Genomic DNA, 6,155 nt, shown 5'->3' on the forward strand with positions numbered 1-6,155 from the left:
CGAGGACGTGTGCATCGTCAGAGATAGCCGTGTCGGAGAATCGAGTCCGACCGAGTGCAGGTAGGAGAATACCGCCAATCGAACGCAAGTGTGACGTCACACCGAGTCACGCTTGGATGCGGCCGTTAGAAGGGAACTCACGCTGATTTGAGAGCGGAGACCGTGTGCCGGAGACACATTAGTATTGTAACGATCTTACTAATAAACGGACGTGTCAACCGAATAGTGTTTTATTGCAATACTCATCGATCTGACATATACAGATGCACACGTGCACCCATAAGTACAGCACAGTGGTGACCCCGAACTAGAACACTTGGCAGTGTCGATACGCCTGTAATTCGACACAAGTTGTTATAAGATGACTGCGGCTCAGCAAGTTTTGAACTCAGGTGAAGGAGAAGTAGCTGTTATTTCGGTATCATCAAGAATTCCAGAGTTTTGGTGTGACCAGCCACGGTTATGGTACGTCCAATGTGAAGCCGTTCTCGCTGCGCAGAAACTTAGTGACGAAGCCAGATACAACTTAGTCGTTACTAAATTAGGGAAAGATGCCGTGCAACAAGTCAGCGATATCCTTCTGAAGCCTCCCGAAGCAAAGAAATTTGACACCTTGAAAGAGCGGTTGCTGAATATTTACGAGGAGTCGGAAATGCGCCAGTTTCAAAAGCTGCTTAGCGAGATGGATCTAGGAGACCAGAAGCCTTCTCAGCTCCTACGCCGAATGCGGGACTTGGCACGCGAAAAAATGCCCGATGAGACGCTCAGAATTTTGTGGCAAGGCCATCTGCCCCCAGCAGTGCGTGGAGTGTTAGCAGTTAGTGAGGTGAAAGATTTGGAGCATCTGTCGGCTATTGCAGATAAAGTCATGGAGACAACAAACCCCCCGCAAGTGTCTGAAGTACAGACCGTACCTAGTAGTAATTCTAACAGTGATCATAGCTTTATTTTGGCCGAGATAGCTAAATTGAGCCTAAAAATAAGAGACATGGAAAAAAGTCGAAGGTTTAATCGTTATAAATCAAGGTCGAGGTCAACGTCGCGAAATCGTAATATGACGCGGCGCACACCGAATTGTACAGACTGGCTTTGTGTTTATCATTTTAAATATCGGCATAGAGCTAGAAAGTGTATAGAGCCGTGCGCGTGGAAAAAGTCTACAAACCAGGAAAACTAAAGGAGGTGTACTCGCAGGCGGGGATTTGCACCGTTACTCCAATGCACCGTCTATGTATTACAGACAATAATAGTGGACTAAGATTTCTAGTGGACACGGGCGCAAATATTTCTGTGCTACCAGTAAACAAGAATCGGGTAATTAGTGCTAAGTGTGACGATTACAAACTGTATGCTGCGAATGGTACAGAAATTAGGACTTATGGTGTTAAGACTTTGAATTTAGACTTTAGATTACGTCGAGCTTTTCGGTGGACATTTGTTGTAGCAGAGGTCAAGCGACCTATACTCGGTGCTGATTTTCTGTCTCATTATACATTATTAGTAGACATAAAAAAATAAAAAGCTTATAGATTCCCTGACCAGTCTACAAAGTATTGCGTCTGTGGTATTGCAAGATGATCCTACTATGAGTACAATCGACTACAAAAGTGATTATAGAGATATTTTAGCGGAATTTCCTGATATTACAAAGCCGATGAATTTTAAAGATGCCCCAATTCATTCTACAGTACATTACATCGAGACTACGGGGCCAGCAGTTTACGTTCGTCCAAGACCGTTACCACCTGATAAGTACCACAGGGTCAAGGCTGAATTTCAACAAATGCAAGAAATGGGAATTTGCAGGCCATCTGACAGCAATTGGGCGAGTCCATTACATGTTGTGGTAAAGAAAAACGGTGAGCTTAGACCTTGTGGCGATTATAGACAGCTCAACGCTATAACGAAACCCGATCGTTACCCAATACCTCGAGTGCAAGACTGTACTTATTTATTGCATGGTAAAACCATATTTTCTAGAATAGATATGCAAAGGGCTTACCACAATATACCTATATATGAAAAGGACATACCCAAGACAGCGATAGCGTGTCCTTTTGGATTATTCGAATTTTTGAGACTAGGATTTGGTTTTAAGAACGCTGCAGCCACATTTCAACGTTTTCTCAACGACGAAGTTTTACGTGGCGTAGATAACATTTTTATATATATAGTCATAATTGCATCATCATCGGAGGCGGAGCATAGGGTGCACGTTCGAGAAGTACTGAGTCGGCTAAATAGATATGGCATTACGATCAATTTGGCCAAATGTGAATTTGGGAAGTCTGAACTCAATTTTCTTGGATTTCGAGTTTCAAAAGACGGTTTGAGGCCATTAGATGAGCAAGTCAAGGTTATATCTAAGTTTAAGACACCAAGTACAGTGGATGAGTTACGTCGTTTTCTCGGAATGGTGAACTTCTATAGGCGTCACCTACCTAAAGCAGCTAGTATTCATGAAAAATTAAATTTATTTTTGCATAACGCCAAGAAAAAAGATAAAAGTCCCATTCCATGGACCGATGAAGCTCTTGAGGCCTTTGAACACTGTAAACAAAGTCTAAAAAACGCAGTTACGTTGTCATTTCCATCGGCGAATGCACCGTTAGCCTTAATGGCAGACTGTTCTAATACCTGCGCTGGCGCTGTACTGCAACAAAAAGAAGGAGAGTCTTGGAAGCCATTAGGATTTTTCTCAACTAAATTAAGTGATGCACAACAACGATATTCTACCTATGACAGGGAATTATTAGCAATATATTTAGCAATCAAACATTTTAGGTCACTTGTCGAAGGTCGATCATTTACAGTGTACACGGACCATAAACCGATTGTTTACTCCTTTCAGAAAAATACAAGAAGTAAAAATGATACACCAAGACGGATACGACAATTAGATTTCATCATGCAATTTTGTACCGATATAAAACACATATCAGGTGAAGAAAACATAGTTGCCGACTGTTTGTCGCGAATAGAATCCGTAAACGTATCATCTTCCTTAAATTACGAAAAATTGGCCGAGGCACAGAGAAATGACGAGGAATTAAAAAACCTTATGGAATCGAACTCGTTACAAATTAAAAAGTTATATATACCTAATTGCCAATTACCTATCTATTGTGACATATCGACTAACAAAACGCGTCCATATTTGCCTAAGGAATTTCGTGTATCGGCTTTCAACGCTGTACATGACATCAGTCACCCTGGAATGCGAACGACACGAAGGATGATGCAAGATCGCTATATATGGAAAGGAATGAATAAAGATGTAACTCAGTGGACCAAAGCTTGTACGAACTGCCAAAAGTCCAAGGTTCATAGACATACAGTTGCGCCTTATGGAAATTTTATGCACACAGATCGGTTTGAACATTTACATATGGATGTAGTGGGACCATTAACATATTGTAACGGGTACCGATACATCGTGACGATGGTAGACAGAAGCACTGGTTGGCCTGAAGCCTATCCTGTAAAAGAAATAACCGCTGAGACCATTGCGGATATCATTTACACCGGATGGATTGTGAGGTTCGGAACTCCTTTATATTTAACAACAGACCAAGGATCGAATTTTTTGTCTAAATTATTTTCACAATTAGCCAAAAGAATGGGTATTACAAAATTTAGGACCACCGCTTACCACCCACAGTCCAATGGACTTGTAGTGCGATGGCACCGTTCGCTCAAGACCGCACTTATGTGCCGAGGTAACACAGAACATTGGGTATCAGAATTACCATCTGTGCTACTTGGGTTGCGAGCCAGTTTAAGAGATGATACGCAAATAAGTGCAGCGGAGATGGTATTTGGTGAACCGATACGTTTACCGGGAGATTTTTTTGAGCCAATGCAACAAGAAAGTTATAATAACGAGACATTATTAAAAGAGTTACGTTCTAAAATATCGAAATTAGCAGCAGTGCCAAAAAGGAAAATGCATCAAGGAAAAATATTTGTTCACCCGAATTTGAAAGATTGCACTCATGTATTCGTACGCGTCGACAAGGTGACAAAGCCCTTGATACAACCTTACATGGGTCCTTTTAAAGTAATTAGTAAAAAAGATAAATATTATAAAATCATGCAGCAGGGTACGCAGAAAAACATTAGTCTAGATCGATTAAAGCCTGCGTTTACGCTTAACAGCAGTGTAGAGTTTCCAACAACGACACCAAATACGGAAAGTGCAACTGTAAACAATTGCTCGAGAGTGTCGAGATTCGGAAGAACGATTAGACCTGTAGTTCGTTTCTTATCGTAAACAGCTTTCAATTATTGCACTATTAATCTTTGTGAAGATGGGTAAACAGCAAAGCAAGCGCCAAGAGGAACAAATAATTATTGCACAGAATGGTGCTGGCAATAGCGCGTCAGCATCTGAGAACGAACAGCAAATTGCATACGTAAAGTATGAAGTTTATTTATTATTCATCATCATCTGCATTCTTGCCGCGATGCTGTATTTACTTTGGAAACGATGTAAGATGAACTACGCGCGTTATATGAGGCGTGAGCTGCGCGAGCTGCCCTTAGGTGAGTTACGGGGAGGTGATCAACGCTTGAACAGCGGGTCGTCTCCACAGTCTACGCGAGTGATTATTTAGAATTAAAAGTGTTTAAGTATATAGTAAGTGCAAGTGTCTACTTTACGTAATTAATGTGTAACAAGTACCAATGTATGATCACTTTCATTAGCTATCTGTATGACGAAAAAGTAATTTGTTAGAATAAGTTTAGTTTTATAAGTCTATGTATCAAAGATTATGTATTTACCCAACCATATTTTATGTTACTTTTTATTAAGTGGGATGTACTGTGCCGGAGACACATTAGTATTGTAACGATCTTACTAATAAACGGACGTGTCAACCGAATAGTGTTTTATTGCAATACTCATCGATCTGACATATACAGATACACACGGGCACCCATAAGTACAGCACTCTCTACACACAGTACACAGTAATACAGTCTCCGGCACAACCGTACGGACGTATCTGTTCAAGAAGTGCTGTTTATACCTTATCTAATTGTGCTAATTAAAATAAATTAACGTTGATCCAAGTGCTTCGAGACATTTTATTTTGCTTGAGGTACCCCATCATGTCAGAACCGAGAGAGGATACGTGCCCACTAAGTCAGGATTACCCTAATGCTCCGACATATAAATAAGTCAAAACAACAGCCGACTTCATTACTTATTTATTAAAATAAATAAATATCACATTTAAATAAAGGGGGAAACTATATAGATAACCTACATTAACATCAGCAAGTTCTGCAATGACGCATTTTGTAAATATTCAACGCATCAAAATATATATCAGCAAATTCTGTAATGACGCACGTTTCTAACTACTATAAATATACAACGCTTCGAAATAAAGGTAGCAATAGCAATCAATATATCAATCAATCCATTACACATGCATCTCTCGACTTTTATTTATCTCCTCATACCAAACACTTACTAATGGTAGTGCCACACTGCATACCTTTGGGTTGCAGCCGAATGGGCCGGCACGTCCGGGGAAGTACCACTCTCTCACTCAAAATCGGCGTAAAGTGGTAGCTATGCTACCGCGTTTCATCCGGTATGTGAGAGTCCCAGAGGCCCGATCCCCCTCCCCCCCAAAACATAATGGTTGTGCAGAATTTGGTTTCATTACCCCAGGAGGGTACCATCAGCGACTGCGGTAGAGAATCCCTCTCTGAGCATCCATGCTCAGAACGTACACCACCTGCGCAGGGATGCCCAGGCTGCCCTCCGAATTCTGGTGGGGGCAATTTTGTGCTCGCCACTGTTCGAGGCAAGCGGAGCAGGCATCATAAGGCAACCCCTACCGGGTGGTACACTGTGGACTTCGGTTTCGGTTTCGGTTTAAAGACATTTATTTCTCATAAAGAACACAAAAGTTCACTTATAATAAGAAATTACAATAATTTTGTTTGAGGGTACATTTAAAAGTCTGTCTTATGAATTATATACAGTAAAATAAAATGTTGCGGGTAGTTATGTTACACAAACATGTTTAGGTAGGGGTTACATTAACTTATAAATTATTTTGCACATATTCCATTACACGTTTTTTGAATATAGGAAAACTCTTGCTATTAATGATTAAGTCTGATAATTTATTATA

The 6,155-nt window shown here is 40.7% G+C and overlaps 1 pseudogene; it reads left to right on the plus strand.

The window, feature by feature from the left end:
- Window positions 1-361: 361 nt before the first annotated feature.
- LOC113403759 (uncharacterized) lies at window positions 362-5,844 on the plus strand (annotated as a pseudogene).
- Window positions 5,845-6,155: the final 311 nt, after the last annotated feature.

Source organism: Vanessa tameamea, chromosome W, assembly GCF_037043105.1.
Source record: "Vanessa tameamea isolate UH-Manoa-2023 chromosome W, ilVanTame1 primary haplotype, whole genome shotgun sequence".
Classification (NCBI taxonomy): domain Eukaryota; kingdom Metazoa; phylum Arthropoda; class Insecta; order Lepidoptera; family Nymphalidae; genus Vanessa; species Vanessa tameamea.